Source organism: Trachypithecus francoisi, unplaced genomic scaffold (genome assembly GCF_009764315.1).
Source record: "Trachypithecus francoisi isolate TF-2019V2 unplaced genomic scaffold, Tfra_2.0 Lachesis_group13, whole genome shotgun sequence".
NCBI lineage: Eukaryota > Metazoa > Chordata > Mammalia > Primates > Cercopithecidae > Trachypithecus > Trachypithecus francoisi.
The window spans coordinates 64,158,358-64,173,446 of record NW_022681458.1 but is presented as its reverse complement, the minus strand read 5'-3'; the positions used below and the strand labels follow the sequence as shown (position 1 = coordinate 64,173,446).

The 15,089-nt window shown below is 38.5% G+C and overlaps 1 protein-coding gene across 2 annotated transcripts in view; it reads right to left on the bottom strand.

Moving 5' to 3' along the window:
* PDE11A (phosphodiesterase 11A) overlaps positions 1-15,089 on the bottom strand; it is a 490,924-nt gene that overhangs the window by 291,165 nt on the left and 184,670 nt on the right. The gene's annotated exons all lie outside the window — the stretch shown is intronic.

Genomic DNA, 15,089 nt, shown 5'->3' with positions numbered 1-15,089 from the left:
TCTGAATCTCTGTTTTTCTATAAGAGGACTACTCAAAATGGCAAAAGAATGAATTAAATAGGCCAAGTGTGGTGGCTCACACCTGTAATGCCAGCACTTTGGGAAGTCGAGGCAGGTAGATAACTGAGATCAGGAGCTCGAGACCAGCATGACCAACATGGTGAAACCCCATCTCTACTAAAAATACAAAAATTAGCCGTGCATGGTGGCACGCACCTGTAATCACAGGTACTCAGGAGGCTGAGGTAGGAGAATGGTTTGAATCTGGGAAGTGGAGGCTGCAGTGAGCCGAGATGGCACCACTGCACTCCAGCCTACGTGACACAGCAAGACTCTGTCTCAAAAAAAGAAAAGAAAAGAAAAGAAAAATAATGAATTAAATAATCATCTCTTACTATGCTTCTTAATAAATCTCTCACTTATGCCAATTTACTCTAATCATTTATTCATGAAGTCAGCATTTATCAAATACTTAGTGCACCAGGCACTGCTATAGGCTCTGGAAACACCAAGGGGCACAAATCATGTCCTGTCCTTGAGAAACTCACAACACATCACAGAGGAGGAAACAGTTCACAAATGTTTCACCACAATGTATGTCCAAAATGCTGCCAGTGCACAGAGGAAGATGTTAAGGAAGTCTTCATGTGAACTGTGTGATGAGCAGGAATGCTCTAGGCTGACAAGTGGGGGAAGTTCCCCAGGCTGAGGGAATAAATCAATTCGTTTTGGGAGAAAATAGAGAACTTTGAGAGTTTAACTGAACATAACTCAAAAAAGGGGAAAGCTATAGAAGTGTGGGTAGGGTGAAAAGAACCCAATAAGGAATGGTGAGGCACCCAGGGACTAGCAACTTTGAAAAGCAGGTCTTGTGTAACCTCCTAGGTCTGAGGTTACACAAGAAGGAGGGAGGGAAGAAAGGAAGGGTGATTTTGAGATCCTGGAGGTGAGTTTGATATCCATGTGAAGAGAGGCCATGGAAGGATCTAGCCACTCCTAGAACTGGTAGAGAAGGAATAAGGAAAATAACTGCACCCAATGTCGTTCACTCCTCTGGCCCTTAAATCTTCTGCTCATACCTTCTATTTGTCAAACCCAACTGGCAGCCAGAGGACAAGAGAGCCCAAGTGGTGTGGTAAGTAAAGATCAGCCTTCAAGGGCACTGAGCTAAAGACAGAAAGATCAACCATAGATAGTTGGGGAGTGGAGGGGTTCCAGAGAATAGCCAGTAGAGTTGACACTATTGAACTTTACCTGAGCTCTGTGCTCCCCCAAAATAGTAATTATAAAGAAATCTCCCTAACACTGTTCCAGAATTGGCTATCCTCAACAGACCACCCTGCCCTAGCACATTTCAAAATAAGACGTTTCTCCATCCTTCCTCATGACTCCTGTAAGGCTCATGAATGATGTAGGTAACTCCCTTGTCTATATGCTTCTGTGAAACCCCAAGTACCTTTCTTTTTCTTTGAGATGTTTCCATTAATGAGCATTCTCCCTATTGCAATAGCCAGATGAAATGATCTTCATTGTCTGGTGCATTTTGTCTTTCACTGGGACTATTTATACAAAGATATGTATCTTTTGTGCTAATAGGCTAATATATGCATAGGCTGACCATGGGGAGGTGGGGTAGAGATGAAGAAAAGGATGGAGCAAGGCTGAGGACTGGAGAGGAGAACCGCAAGTTAAGTTAGAAGCAGAAGTGATGGGCCTTGAATGTTGGGCAGTGTGAGCTTTATTATACAAGCAATAGACAATTACCAATGTTTTGAATCATATAAGAGGCCAGTGCATGTTTAAAAAGAAGCGGTAATTGATTGAAAAGAAGAGTGCCCTGTTTGCAACCAAGAAATGAGTCAGAGGAAAAATGTCCTAGTGAGAAATCAGTAAAGACAGAGTGAAGAAGGTGTTAGAAGGAGTGAGAAGGAAGGGCTAGAAATGATGTTTCAAGGTAGAAGCAACAGATCATAGACACAAGTTAATGTAGAATAGTGAGAATGACTAAGAAACTGTTCTAACTATACTATGGTTTTTAGCTTGAGTTACTTACTATATGGTGATGATTCTATGGCTAAAATAGGAAATATCAGAGGTGGAGAAGATTTGGGATAGGATGTAATGGAGATAGCCAGTGGAGTTAGGGGTTCAGTAGTTGGAGATGTTATATATATATGCATATGTGTATATATTTAACATATAAATGATTAATGATGTGAGTTGATTTACTATATACAGTTAATAAAATGAGTTAATATGTATGAACAGGTAATATGATACATTAATGATGTGTGTGTGTGTATATACATACAGTAGTATATATGCAAATTTTTTCAGTTAATAGAATTGGCCCTCTTTATCCATGGGTTCTGCATCTACAACCAAATGCAGGTCGAAAATACAGCATTCAGGGCAATGTGAAACCTGCAGATACAGAGGGCTGACTTTTCTTATCTGTGGGTTCTGCAGGACTGACTGCTGGACTTGAGTGTGCATAGATTTTGGTGTCCATGCACTGTCCTGGAACCAATACCCCACAGATACTGAGGGATGACTGTGTATATAACAATAATAGTTTGGGTTATCATCAGAGGAGTTTTTTTAATACTCTCCATTTTGCACACTAGAGAAACACTTGGAGCAAAAATGAAACTGAATTTAAGTGGGCTTATTTATAGGGAGAAGGAAAATCAAAGAAGGAAAGGTAGGGAAATGGAAAGTAAGTGATATAGAAAGGAAAGGCTGAAGCAATTTTTACAATTCACTTGAGAAGGAGGGCACTGAATTGCAGACTGCCCCAGAACAATCGGAGGAGGATGCTCACCCCATCTCTTCCCCTTGAGTGTAGGATTCAGGAAGACCATCTAGTTCACTGGCTTAATTGTGTGTATATTTACAAAAGGACCAAAGAGCTAAGGAGGATATAAGAAAACAAGTGTGCCTAGCTAGTTTATGCTTCACAGTTTTGTAAAGAAACTCCAGACACTAACCAGGTATTTGTAAGCTTAGTTAGAAAGTACTTCGTAGAGTTCTGAACAATGAAATAGCTGCCAGCCATCAGGATGATCCATGAGAAGAGAACACTTGTAAAAACTAGGACTTGAGACAGTGCCTTAGGACATAAGATTAAAATGTCTACATTCACTTTCCTTGACTACACACAAAAGTAAATAGAAAGAAATAGTAAATGCCTGAGCTGGAAAGAACTAAGAGAAGTGATAGGAATTGCTTCGACAGGTTCATAGGATGGAATAACAGTAAGCTGGGAATATTCAGTTCAAGGAGTTAAATAGTTCCTAATGTTAACAGCAGCAGCCAGCTATGAAGCAATCTTTCTTTCTTCCCAGTCTAATGGAAAATGACATTGACAAAGTCACTTAAAATCAATGGACTGAAACACTTAAGAGAAGCAAAAGGGAGCAAAATATTAATTTTGTCAGGAGAAAGGGCTAGAACGGCATTTCTCACTTCTATTTTTGGCATCCATTCAGTAAACTGAACAGTTTATATCCGAGTGCCCAGCTTAAAGACCATGAATGCAGTTTCTAAACACAGAGTTAATATCTTGGTGAATCCAGTTAGAATGGCAATCATTAAAAAGTCAGGAAACAACAGGTGCTGGAGAGGATGTGGAGAAATAGGAACACTTTTACACTGTTGGTGGGATTGTAAACTAGTTCAACCATTATGGAAAAGAGTATGGCGATTCCTCAAGGATCTAGAACTAGATGTACCATATGACCCAGCCATCCCACTACTGGGTATATACCCAAAGGATTATAAATCATGCTGCTATAAAGACACATGCACACGTATGTTTATTGCGGCACTATTCACAATAGCAAAGACTTGGAATCAACCCAAATGTCCATCTGTGACAGACTGGATTAAGAAAATGTGGTACATATGCACCATGGAATACTATGCAGCCATAAAAAGGATGAGTTTGCGTCCTTTGTAGGGACATGGATGCAGCTGGAAACCATCATTCTTAGCAAACTATCACAAGAACAGAAAACCAAACACCGCATGTTCTCACTCATAGGTGGGAACTGAACAATGACATCACTTGGACTCCGGAAGGGGAACATCACACATCGGGGCCTATCATGGGGAGGGGGGAGGGGGGAGGGATTGCATTGGGAGTTATACCTGATATAAATGACGAATTGATGGGTGCTGACGAGTTGATGGGTGCAGCACACCAACATGGCACAAGTATACATATGTAACAAACCTGCACGTTATGCACATGTACCCTAGAACTTAAAGTATAATAATAAAAAAAAAATCTTGGTGAATCAAGGCTTCTACAACCAGAATTAAGTTTTTTCTTCCTGATTCCCTTCAAATATAGAGGCCATAAAACATAAATTTGCAATAAGCAGTTTTTTTTGAGTATTAGAATCACAAAATACAAATAGAACTTTTGTTTTCAGGAATTATCCTAATAAAATAGAAATAAAACCTATTTTTGGAGGAAGAAACTTTTATTTTCCTGAAATGATATTGTTTTTGTTTTCTAACTATAAAAGTATATAGAATGTCAGTAGAGATGGTACTATAAGTTCATGCTTTTACACATCTCATCTCTTCCAAAAGCAGAGCAAAGACTGATAAAACACAGAGGAAATCAGAAAGACATTTAGAGATTGAAAGGAAGAGAGAAGAAAAGGAGAGGGGTAGGGAGGAGAAGGGAAAGGAGGGAAAAGATCTCTAAAGTCACAAGCCTGAAGACATGTAGGCCTGCTGAACTCCAAGTCCAGAAACAGGCTGGCAACGATCGTCAGAATTTCAGTTCCTGCTGGGGCGTGGGGAACAGGTGACCCAGCTTCACCCCAAGAAACTGAACCAAGCTGCCTCTAGCTTGGTGTAATATTACTACACAGCAGGAACTCTGAGCCACCAGAATAGGTCCTGGTTCTTGATTGGGGTCAGGGAGCTGGGCAAACTATTAGACAGGTAGGAAAGAGGGCAAGAGAGAAAGAAAGAATGCAATGGCACGAGCAAGCAAACAAAAACACTCTCCCATCAAAATCAGCTGCAATCCTCAATTCAAAAACACATAATTAATACTAACAACTAAATCAACAACCTACATAATTGGACAAAAAATATTGAGGAATCTGTTAAGCTAAAAATTTGAACACACCTGTCATCAGGGATTGATAGATGAAGAATAGAAAAGTATTAAGAATATAGATGACTTGGACGACATTTCATTCTTGATTAACGGAGTCTTAGGAAACATCAGCTGGATAAGCCCTTCAAAAAAAAAAAAAAGATTTTCCTCAGCTGGGTGTGGTGGCTCATGCCTGTAATCCCAACACTTTGGGAGGCCAAAGTGGAAGTATTGCTTGAGCACAGTGGTTCAAGATCAGCTTGGGCAACTAGTGGAACCTCATTTCTACAAAAATTAACTGGATATGATGGTGTGCACCTGAACTCCTAGCTACTTGAGAGGCTGAGGTGGGAGGATCACTTGAGCCTGGGAGGTCAAGGCTGCAGTAAGCTGTGATGGTGCCACCGCACTCTAGGTGACAGAGTGAAACCCTGTCTCAAACAAACAAACAAGCAAGCAAACAAACAAACAAAAAGGACTTTGCTCCCTGAAAGAGAGGGATGTGAAAAGAAGTTTCTCTTTCTTCTGAACACAGTTATGTGCAGATGTGCTGCCTGGTGTGCTATAAAGGAAAAAGCCAGCTGGTGATGGCCAACCACTGAGACAAGCAGAGGGCAGTGGACAGAGACTGGGTCCCTGATCACATCATCTGGCTGCTGCACCATCCCCAGAACCACCTCCTGGAGACTTCTAGTCGTGTAAGTTAATAAATGCTCTCAGTGTGAAAGACACATGCCCATGAATATTCTGTTACTTGCAGAAGTCACCCAAATTGATCTATAAATTAGATCAATTTCAATCAAAATCTATACAGAGTTTTCACGGAACTTGCTAAGCTGCTATTAAAATTTTATAGAAGAATGACAGGTCAAGAATAAGCAAGCCAGTTTTAAAGGGGAACAGCACTGAGGACTTGGCCTATCAGATATCAAAATGCATTACAAAATTACAGAAATTCAGACAGATATTGGTGCAGAAATAAACAAATAGACCAGCAGGACAAAATTGTGAGCTCAGAAACAGACCCAGGTGTATATGGAAATGCTATAATTTTGAAGCGCCATTACAAAGTGGAGGCAAAACAGTTCTAAGACAATTGGTTATACACATACCACTTTATACTCCACACAAAAACATAAATTCTAGATGGATAAAAAAGACCATGCATACCAAATGGATATAAAAAGATATACAATAATGCCATTATAACTAAAGGTAGATAAAGATTTTTATAACAAAACCTTTAAAGCACAAATCAAAAAGGGAAGTTAATAAAGTTGACACATTAAAATTAAAATATTCCACAAAACCAAAGATACCTGTTGAGAGAGGCAATCCACAAAACCAAGCCATGCAGGTCAGGACTGCAAGACTTTAGTTCAGTTTTCAGGATTGTATTTGCAGTGAGCAAACCTGAGAGATGAAGTAACATCTTTCCCCAGACAAACACCAGGCTTGATACCACTCAATAGAAAAGGGATATATTTCCCAAGCACAGTGTTGTAATATGACCTCTTCTGTAATATGACCCAGTACATGTGCAGGCCCACACCCACCTGTTGCACCTGCGGCACTTGGAGAACATGGGGAACCAGCACTATTGTTACAGTTTACAATACAAGGTTTACATTTGTATCTACAAGTATATGCTCCATTGTTTTTTAGCTTTACTTCAATATTTAAATATGTTCAATACTCAATACCCATCTTACTTATCCCAACTTCCCCACTCATCACCTGCTTGGCTAGATTTCAAACTGTCATATTTTTCAGGAAGGGCTTCTTAGAACAACATTTGCTGTGCTCTTCTTTGCATATTTGAAAATATCTCTCCACAGCTTGTGTAACTGTCTATGAGTTTGGCTTTAAATTTTGGAGTTAAAATTAGAGGGTCACATTTTCTTTCCCTGAGGACTTTGTAGATATTGCCCATTGTCCTCTAGCACAGGAGACTGCCACTAGAAAGTCCAACATCAGAATGAATTGTCCTGCAATAGGTGCTTTGATTTTTTTGTGTGTAAATGCCCATATGCTTTTTCCAATAACTTTGAAGTCTATTAACACCAAATGTGTTTCAGTGATAAGCAGTCGGTATCAATTTTGCCTGAAATGGTGTGTTCCTTCAGTCTGTAAATCCAAGATTGCCTTCATTTCAGTAAAATGTCCTAGTGTTATAATTTGGAATGTTTTTTTTTTCCTGTTCCATTTGCCATGTTCTCTTTAGAGTTGCCAATTATCCTTAGTTTGGACCTCTGTTATTCTGATTCCATTTTTATCATTCTCCTTTTTTAATGCTTTATTATTTTCCATTTTATTTTCAATTTTGTGTCCCTAAAAGTATTTTAGAAGTTTTATTTCTTCTTGTCTTTAATGTAGTATTCCTTTCTGTACAGCTACATATTTTTCTTCTACTTTTTTCCAAGCTCTACCAACCCAATTTCTTATCTTTTATACTGCTTATCATTTATTCCTTAAGCTTTTGTATCTCTTTCTTGAACAACTTTATTTTTCCCAAGAGATCTTATTAAATTTTATTTCGTTTCATGGAAAACTTTAAGCGTTTTTCTGGTGTGTGCTTTTCACTTGGCTTTTGTTTTCACATCCCTTCCTACTTTTTTTCTTATAGTATCTTTGCATAAGCCCCATGCTGGTGGCTCTTTGTTGCGTGTTAATGTTTAAATGAATAATGGACAGGGAGAGTGAAGTCAGGGGAATGATTTAGGGTGGCTGCATTTGAATTTCAGCCTATTATCTTTGAGTGTTTTCTCACCAACACTCTGCTCTGAGCAGTCATTTCAGTTTCTACCTGGTGAGAAGTCTCCTATGCTTACTGTGAAGTCCAATATGACATAGGTATTTTTGTGTAATGAATTAGCCTTTAAATCTAATCTCTTCAGCTGGCCAAGATAAGCAGCTGCAGGGTGACTTGACACTCATGTTCCCATTTATCCTGATACATCAGTAGCCTTGTTTCCAGGATGACTTGTCTGCAACTTTTTTTGTTCCACTCACCCTTGCCACCCCTTCTGCTAATCTATGGCAGCAAGGAGGACTCAAGAAACATTCCTGAGCCTGCCCAGGCATCTGCTCTTACAGTTTCAAGCAAGAATACGTGACTTATTTTGGTGAACATTGTGCTCTGCCCAAGATGGCTGAAGGCAAGTAACCTCACTCAGCCTATTATTAAATACTTCATCTTATCTAATTGCTACTGAGTTAAGCAGCCCTCCCAACCTTATATGAAGTGGAAATGGAGTGATGACTTGTGGCATGGGGTTATGAGTACTTCTTTTGTGGATTATGGAGTTTGCATGTCTTGTCCTGGTGTTCAGATTGGTTTTTAATTGCTAAAAGAAAAGATAAATCCATTTAGCAAATCCTCTCTCCTGGTACCCTTTTAAGTTTGTTCTCTTGCTAAGAGGTTGACTACCTGCCCTTCCCTTCCATGAGATGATAAACTCATGACTCTTCCTGGAAGAGAAGATACAAGAAAATATGACTCAAAAGGAGAAAATTTAAAGCTCCATCGATTTAATGGTTGTGAAAATGTAATTTCATTTATACACCCATGTTTTGATAAAAACAGCTTTTTATATATGTTGTTTCTCCCCTTTATTATTCACCTAAAATTATATCAAAGACATTGTTTCTATGAATATAGAAATATATATCATACAATATTTAAAACAATATATCATTGTTTTAAAACACTACATAGAATTTCATCATATAAACATATTGATATTTGAATTATTTACATTTTCACTACTATAGGAATGCAATAAGTATTCTTATATACTCGGTTTGGTCTCATCTCCATCCATTTCATTATTTTAAATTTTAAGAGGAGGAGTTGCTGGGTGCAAAGCCTATCCCTTTTTCAAGTTAAAATATATTTTCAGCTATTCAGGAGGCTGGGGCAGGAGAATTGCTTGAACCCGGAAGGCGGAGGTTGCAGTGAGCCGAGATCACGCCACTGTATTCCAGCCTGGGCCTCCAGCCTGGGTGACAGAGCAAGACTCCATTTCCAAATATATTTCACCAAACTGATGTCCATAAAAGTTATCCCAACTTAAGTTCCCACTATCAGTAATGAGAAAGTCAATTTTCTAATTCCCATACTCATACGGGTTATTATAATTATTTTCAAGCTTTACCAATCTGATGGCTGAAAAAAATCATAGAGCTGTTTGAAAGTGCTTATTCTCATCAGAATTGAATGATTGTTCTAACGAGCCTTTACCCACCAAATGAATAAAACATATTAACCAGTATTTTTGCATTTGATTTTTTAACATTAAATCTTTGATTCATCTGAAGTTTACATTGGCATTACAGAAATAAGGCAAAAAGCTGGGTACTCATTTTTCAATGTTTTAAGAGGGCAAAGGATTATCTAGAACAGTGGTCTGTAAACCCTTGTCTGCTACTCAAATCTGATCTACTACCTATTTTTGTCAATAAAGTTTTATTGCAACACAGCCATGCTCATTCTTTATACATATTGTCTAAGACTGCTTTTGTGTTATAATGGGCAAAGTTAGGTAGCTGCAATAGGGACTGTGTGACTTGCAAACCCTGAAATATTTACTATCTGGGCATTTACAGAAAACATTGCCAATTTCTGATCTAAGAAAGGTACTTAGTTCCTTCCTCTCATTGGTTAATACAGATAAAAGACTCCAGATTTAGTGAAATTACATGTTAACTTGTACCTTTCTCTGGTAGAGATACAAGTCATTCTCTCCAGTAGAAAAGATAATCTTGAAGGTTGTAGTTTATGGCTTAGTTTTGTCTTTAACCAGTGTTGTTTTTAATTTTGAAATTATATCCTAACATTGCCCATAAATACCTAACTTCTAAAGTACTCTTTGGACTGATTTTAACATCATATTGGCTCTCTCATACATCAATGAGTTTAAAAAATCTTCAACTTGCATTTATTTTATATTTATATGCATCATAATTTTGCCTTTTATAAAAATTATATTTTTATAAGTATGAAGTAGAAATCCAGCTTCTTACAGTTCTTTTTTCCCCAAATTGCCAGCCATTTGCTTCCAAAACATTTATAGAATAATACATCATTCTCCCCATCTATCTAATTGCTACATATGTGGATTGAATACAAGATAACTAACTATAGAATATAATTTGCATATTGATTGTAGATTTAAAAGTTCACAGATACAGCTATACAAAAAAAACCATATTCTTTTTCTATAATTCAACTAAATTTATCTGCTTGACCCCAAGTTTGCTTATTAACAGAATACAAAAGAGATTACTCCATTTAAACTCGGCCACTTCAGGTTTTCTCAGTCATTTCAGATTTAAACTTATTTAATACTGAAATTTTCACCAAGGTGACATGCACCTTTCCGGGTGCTTGGAAGAGACACGGCAGGTCTGCAGTCACCCGCTCAACCAGATTGGCCTCTGTTCTGAGATAAGAAGGCCTTGCTGGCCCTCTGCAGAGTCATTCCTAACACTGGATATGCATAAATATCCACAGCCCCTCCAGGACCAGGTCACAACCCTGTCCCTTCCTCATCCTGACAGGTAGGCTTCTTCAGGCCCCAGCCCTCCCTCTGTTAACATCTGCCAGGAAATGGGGAAAGCTGCATTTGCCTCTCATGCTCCTTTGAGACTCTAGAAAAGCTGTCAGGCTCTCACTGCCTCTTAACGCCTCTGACATTGTCACCTGTTTTTCCTGCTATGGTGTCTAGTGGAAGTTTCAACTCCTCCCACCCGCTCTCCAACGCCCACCACCATCACTATACGGAGAATTGAGTCTGGGAGCAAGGTTAGGAAGACTGATGACCTCACATTTATTATTCTCCTCTCCGATTCTCCTCCCTTAGTCCAGGCAATCCAAGAATGGGATAGTCTAGGGCTTCTTTTATTCTCTTTTCATTCTACTGTTTTATTCATAATTTTATGTTCTGATTCATTCAAGCCTTTAGGAAAAAGTTTTGGTTTTCCAGAATAACCCCGCTACAAATTTTATATTATTTATTTATTCATTTATTTATTGACTGATTGATTTTCAGAGGTGGTGTTTCACTATTTTGCCCAAGCTGTCCTTGAACTCCTGGGCTCAAGCAATTCTCCTGCCTCAGCCTCCTGAGTAGCTGGGACTGTAGGTGCATGCTACTGTGCAAAGCCCTGCTATAAATTTTAAAAGCCCGTTTTGAAACTTAAAAGTCCATTTAACTGTTCCTGTATTCTCAGTAATTCCTCCCCTGAAGTAACATACCACATTCTTACTGTCAAGTTGGGGAGGGGTGTGGACAGGGGACTTCCCTTAACCCCTTGATATCGATCTTTTTTTCCTGAAATTTTTGTTTTACATTATGTAGATAATTATTGGTTATAACACATCTAAAAATGAAACTAGCACTTTGCATAAGGAAAAGCTCTTTTGTGTTTATCATAAATACCAGGGGCATCAGAGGTGATGAAGACTGTCTAAGAAGTGTCCTGCTAGTGATAGGTTCATTGATAATAATAAGGAAAGAAAGGTCATAAGTAATATGGAAAAGGTATAATTGAACTGTGGATTTGCTTGGTAATATTGAGATCTTATATGGATTCCTTTATTATTATAAAAATATACCTATTATTGAAATATTTCCAGTAAAAATAACTTTGTCAAGTTTGAAAATCTTCTAATACAGTAGATTAGAAGGGTGGTCATTCTTGCTAATCATCTAACTTGGACTCGTTTTTATGATGTGGTCTAACTCTTTGGCAAATGACCAAAAAAGTACAGATGACGGAAGTTGACATTGAATGTGGGGGCAGAGATAAACATTCTCCTGTTTATCCTGGCTTCTTCTCCTGAACATGGAGTGACTGTTTCTCGTCTCCTTTCTATAATTTCTACTGTACAACTTGGGTGGTGCACAGAACTATGTCACCTACAAGCCTAAAGTTTTGAGAAGCCTTTGGTGAGAAGTGTATTAAAGGAATGCCTAGCATTGGTAGGTTTTCTGCTGGGGATGCCACATAAATAGATACCTTTATCCCAAACTTCTCCCACCACCTCCACAGGCAGCAGACTTGCCAACAAGTCTTTACAGCTTCTGGAACAGTACTGAGCAGATTAATTTTTTTTTTCACCTGGTTCACTTTTACCTTCAGAGTTCATCCCTATGGTGTTAGAGGAGCTCATTCTCACTATAAACTAAAAATAAAATCCTACTCCAACTGAACAGACCCCCTCTTGGCCAAGGGGACCCAAGAAAAACCTTAAAAACTGAATTCCTGGCCATAAATGGAAGGAAAGTCAAATAGCCTTCTCATTATTTGCCCTCCGTTTTGGAGTTCATACACAGCTGAGCAGCATTAATGTTCAAATAGAGATCATAAGACTCATGAAACAGACTCATTCTGGCAATAAGATACCAAATTATAAACAAGACCTAACACATGTAAGGCAAGGAAGGGTTAAGTCATTCCTGCAAGCCACCAATCTTGCTACATAGCATCCTTATCTTAATTTAAAACATTCCTTTCTGCTGACTCTAAGTTTTAGACAGAGCCTTACTCCTTTAATCAATTGCAAATTAAAGATTCTCTGAACCTATCTATAACCTGTAAGTCCCTGCTTCAAGATATCCTGCCCTTTCGGGCCAAACCAATATATACCTTCCATGTATTGATGTATGTCTTTGTCTGTAACTCCTGCCTCCAAAAAATGTATAAAACCAAACTGCAATCCAACTACCTTGGGACCACTTACTCAAGACTTCTTCTGTTTGTATTTCCCTTGGGCCACAGTCACTCATATTGGCTCAGAATAAGCCTCTTTACCTATATAACAAACCTGCACATGTATACCTGAACCTAAAATAAAAGTTAAAAAAAAAAAAAAGGAGTGAGTTTCATATTTCAAGAGATGCTTTTTTGGAGGTGCACTGAGGGACTTGATGACAGAGGAAACTTTCAATAATAAGTCTGTAAAATACAAAAGGTAATAGAAACAAATATCCATTTAAAAAATGCTATTCTGGGCTGGGCGCCATGGCTTACACCTGTAATACCAGCACTTTGGGAGGCCGAGGCGGGTGGATCAACTGAGGTCGGGAGTTTGAGACCAGCCTGGCCAACATGGTGAAACCCCAAAAATTAGCTGGGCATGGTGGTGGGCACCTGTTGTCCCAGTAACTCGGGAGGCTAAGGCGGGAAAATCACTTGAACCCAGGAGATGGAGGTTTCAGCGAGCTGAGATTGCGCCATTGCATTCCAGCCTGGGGGACAGGGCGAGATTCCATCTCAAAAAAAAAAAAAAAAAAAAAAAAGCTATCCTGCCTTTAAAAAGAATAAAATTTTGTAATTTCAAACAACATGAATTAGCTTGAAGGATGTTAAGTGAAATAAGTCAGGTACAGAAAGACAAATACTGGATGATCTCACTTATTTCTAGAATTTAAAAAGTTGAACTCATAGAAGCAAAAAGTAGAATGGTAGTTGCCAGCGGCTAAAAGTAAAAGTGAGTGAAGAGTTGTTGGTAACAGTGTACAAGTTTCATTAGACAGAAGGAATATGTTTTTGAGCTCTATTGCACAGCATGGTGACTATAATTAGTAACAATGTATATTTCAGAATTGCTAAGAGTGAAGTTCAAATGTCCTCCCCACAAAAAATAAGTATGTGAGGGGATGCATATATTAATTAATCATCCCACAATGTATACATGTATCAAAACGTCACACTGTATGCCATAAATACATAAAATTATTTATCAATTAAAATTTAGAACGTTAAAATTTTAAAAAATCAAAAAACCAAAACAAAACAAAAATAAAATATTTTACGGAGTTTGGTTTTTCCATCAATATCACTTTGGAGGGGGATGGGTAAGAAAAGAGAAGATATAATGAGGAGTATTCCAGAATTTTCTGCCCCAACATTAGTCTTAGAGTGTTCAGCAGTGATAGCAAAGAGGCCTTTTGAACTTTCAGTAGAATACCAGCCAGTGCTGTTATTGTTTGTACCATCTACCCTATCTAGATGGTGTTTTTTGACCACTCCTCTCCCTACTTTATACCATGAAGATATTGCTATTTCTACTGTTCCCTCCAGCTCTGCCCCTACATTCAATATCAACTTCCATCATCTATACTTTTTGGTCATTTGCCGAAGAGTTAGACCACACCATAAAAACAGTCCAAGTTAGAAGATTAGCAAGAATGACCACCCTTAGATGGTTTAAGTTGCTTTCATATCTGTTTACAAGTGAGCTAGCAAATGATGAGTTTGCCTGTGTCCAGATTCCAGCCTACCTACCCCTGACTCTCACCCCCAGCCACTTGCTCCCACAGGGACCTTGGGGTGGTTCAGGTTATCCTGGAAGCCAAAGCCCCAACAGTTGCCCTTCCTGCCTTTGTTTAATGGGGGCTTCTCTGTGGCCCTGAAACCTGCCAGGTACTAATGAGCACCCCCACCGCTTCCCATTCTTTAAGGGGCTTTAGAGTCAGGCAGTGGAGGTGACTGGCAAGTCACGCAACTCTCTGAGCCTTATTTCCTCATCTATAAGATTATTATAGGGTGATAATAACACCTACCTTATAAAATGAGGATTAAATGAATGCAAATGTTTCACAACGTTTCTGGAAGCACTCCATAAGTATGGGCTATTGGAGTGTGTGTGTGTGCATATTCTCCCAAGGTTCAGTTGAGATTTATACAGTCACAGGATACTTTCCAGGCTATTGTTTGTGTAAACCACACTGACTGAAACAGAAATAACCCCAATCTCTGCTAAAATCTGGGGAAACACTCCTAAACATTTTAGACGTATATAGATTTAAAAAGAAACTCATTATTGTGAGTCTTACAATACTTATTATTAAATCTCCAAAATTTACCCTAAAGTTCTTATTCTTTGAGGAAAATAAACCTAAAGGCAAAGGGAATAATCTTTTGTAAGTAAAGTATGGCAAAATAACATTCTGTCAGG